The sequence below is a fragment of the Mus musculus genome, chromosome 1, assembly GCF_000001635.26.
Source record: "Mus musculus strain C57BL/6J chromosome 1, GRCm38.p6 C57BL/6J".
In the NCBI taxonomy this organism is placed as follows: domain Eukaryota; kingdom Metazoa; phylum Chordata; class Mammalia; order Rodentia; family Muridae; genus Mus; species Mus musculus.
Window position 1 is genome coordinate 31,735,449 of NC_000067.6, and position 3,515 is coordinate 31,738,963.

A 3,515-nucleotide genomic window follows, 5' to 3' on the forward strand; every position below is an offset into this window, starting at 1 on the left:
ATATATACAGGAATCCCAGGCAAACACAAAAGTGGAAGCCTTAATATATACTCAAAGGAGATATAAGGTAAAAAAATAAAATAAAAATAAAAATCCTGACAAAGAATCTGTCTAATGTTGAATTCACTTTATGTTGGCTGCTAGGGATATAGTATACTTTGAGGAGTGGTTTGTTTACCGAGTGAGTGATACTACCTTAGAAAAAAACACTAAATTTTCAATTGCAGTTGGCTGTTATTTGGAGATAACTCTACTCTAACAATTTGAATACTTGTGTCTTCTAGGTTTCAGATTCCATGGAGAGATAAACTGATTTTTGTTTGAATAAAGTTAGATAGCCAGGTGAAAAGAGGTTTCACAAACCACAAAAAATGATCCTACTGTTACTCTCAAGGAAGAGATTGCTGTAAAAATATGTAAAAAGTGTGTGTCCAACACGGGTTACCAATAGAATAGAGGAGGAGAAAGAGGAAGAGGAGGAGGAGAGGGAGAAGAGGAAGAAGAGGAAGAAGAAGAAGGAGGAGGAGGAAGAGGAGGAGGAGGAGGCTTCTTGCTGCAACCCCTGCCATAGCTGCTACTGGCAGCCACTGTCACCTCTTCTGAGAATGTGGCTGTGCCTCCCACATACAATGATCTTGGCAAGTCCACCAGGGATGTCTTCACCAAGGGCTATGGCTTTGTCTTAATAAAACTTGATTTGAAAAGGAAGTCTGACAATGGATTGGGATTTACCAGCTCATCCTCTGCCACTATGGAAACCACCAGAGTGAACTACAATCTGGAAACCAAGTACAGATGGACTGATTATGTGCTAACATTAGCAAAGTAGTGTAACACAGACAACAGCCTGGGCACTGAGATGACCCTGGAAGACCAGCTTGCTTGTAGACTGAAGCTGACCTCTGATTCATCTTTCTCGTCTAAAACTGTGTGTGTGTGTGTGTGTGTGTGGCGGGGGTGCTAAAATCAAGGCAGGGTACAAGACAGAGCATATCAACCTGCGCTGTGATGTGGACTTTGACGTCGTTGGGCCCTCAATCCAGGGCTTTCTGATGCTTGGCTATGAGGGTTGGCTGGCTGACTATCAGATGAATTTTGAGACCTTGAAGTCCCGAGTGACCCAGAGCAACTTCAAAACTGGCTACAAGACAGATGAATTCCAGTTTCATACTAATGTGAATGACAGGACAGTTTGGTGGCTCCATTTACCAGAAGGTGAACAAGAAGTTGGATGGAGACTGCTCTCAATCTGGCCTGGACTGAAGACAGTAACATTGCGGAATAGACCCTGATGCCTGCTTTTCGGCCTAAATGAACAACTCCAGCCTGGTTGGCTCAGACCCTAAAAGCAGGTATCAAACTGAAGCTGTCATCTCTACTGGATGCCAAGAATGTCAATGTGGGTGGTCACAAGCTTGGTTTAGGACTGGAATTTCAAGCATAAAAGAATATTGCACAATTGTTTAATTTTAAACTATTTTGTAGCATAGCTACCTTCAGAATTTAGTGGGCGTTTTAATGTTGTATGTTGGGGATGTGAGAGTTGATAAATACCATGTTAGCCCTCCAGGCTAAGGTTAACTCGGCTTTAAGGTGTTTACCATTTTAGAGGTACAGCAGAAATCCCATTCCAGAACAGGTCCTTCTTAGCTGTTGGGGTAGGTTGCAGAGGAGCCATTTAGAGATGCCAGGTTGCAAGTGGAAGCTGGGAACATGTGGACTTTTTATAAATCTGTATCCAGTCTCCAGATGAAATTGTGACTTCCCAAGCATTGAACCCTGGTGTCCTGATCCTATCTGCTCAGAAGCATGTACACGTCCGTGTGAAAGGGATGTTTTTAGACAGATCATCACGCCCTGTTCCCATCATGCCCTGTTCCAATCCTAACCCATCAGTTACCTGTTTTACACCAAAAGTAGTCTTTAGGGTGTGGCTAGCTATTTCTTTTGTGCCATTTTACGGTGGAGAGAATGGACATGGTGGAGCCAGTCTTTCGGGACTTAATTCTTCCTTGTGTCGTTTTCTTCCTTTCTTCTATTTTCTTTTTTAATTCCTATTTTTTGTCATTGCACCAGAGTATGAAATAACTTCCAGGTTCTCCGGCTCTGAGTTGGGCAGGTGATTGTGGTCACACCCTGACAACAGGAGGGATAGCAGCTGACTCCTCTTTTAACCTCACCACTAATTTTTAGCAGTTTAATGGGTACATTATAGAGTCTTCCATTTTGCATGGAGTTAACTCTTCCCCTTCAAATACTGTAATTAACATCATTTAATAGAAAACTTGAATAAAATACTGAAACCTCGAAAAAGAAAAATGTGCAATGTACAATGAACTCCTCCTCAAGAGAGAAACCAAAGTGAAAGCATGTAATGATTTCCAGTAAATGTATATTGAGACATGATACTATTACCATGCAGAATTATTTATTTAGTGAAGAAAGACATAAAAGATATGGGGGAGCCTTACTCAAATACTGACATTTTTACTATAGGTGCCCTTTTGTCTCTTCTATAAATATGATGTATAGTATTATCTAGATGGCAAAAGCTTTGAGGTAGTTAAAGGAGACAATGTTTGCCATACATTCAGTAAAACTTAATAGAGAATTACTCCATAAGAAAAAAAATTAGGAGTAGTAAAATTTGTAGTAGCACATCATCCTTAGGATGAATAGTAATGATAGCAGCAGAAATGAAATACTATGCTTTTTTTAAATCAATTTCTTATTTTAAAATTAGTAACTTCACTCAGTAAGACAAAAAGACTGCAATGAACAGCAATTGTATGCTAGGCCCTAGATTATGTTAGGTGGGGATACTGAAAAATCAAACAGAATGCAAGCAAATAGTGCTGACTGGTGACATGACTGCCAATTATATTTCCTATCCTCCTTAAATAGTGATGGCTGGTGACCAGACAGCCAATTATATTTCCAGTCCTCATTGCTCATTTTTTTCACTCTGGAAATTAAGAAAGCTTTCTCAGGGTATAGCTTAACAAGAGAGTGCTTGCCTAGCATGCGTGAGCCCCAAGTTGATTCCCTACGTATGGAAATATGATGAAATATAAAATGCTCACTTGCCTAATTTCTCAACCATCATAAGTAACTCTGAAGCCTGGATTTGGAAGTAGAGCAAAATATGAACTATCTACAGATGTCTTTGAAGATATTTTATTTATTCTAGCTTATTTATTTATGTTTAGCAATAGGGAGAATTGTGTTTCAGCTATGTTGTAAGAAGAAAAGCTTAAGAGTTAAGATTCTAAATATCAAGAATGGTAAGAACTTGGAGCTTTGATGGTGTTCTTTGGTTAATGAACTGATACTGATGGATTCCCACTCTGGATGTTGGCTTTTTGTAGCCACAGTTAAGTTCCAATTCTGAAAGCAATCTTCAGTGGGTGATCACTTACAACCAGAAACACTGTTACTGAAGAAAAGACACAAGCAGAATTCTCTCGTCGCTTAGAGACTAACATGAGACTTCATAATCTAAAGCCTTTATGTGT

General features: G+C 39.6%; 1 pseudogene; it reads left to right on the plus strand.

The window, feature by feature from the left end:
• The first annotated feature begins 858 nt into the window (after nt 1–858).
• Gm7910 (predicted gene 7910) lies at nt 859–1,641 on the plus strand (annotated as a pseudogene).
• The last annotated feature ends 1,874 nt before the right edge of the window (nt 1,642–3,515 follow it).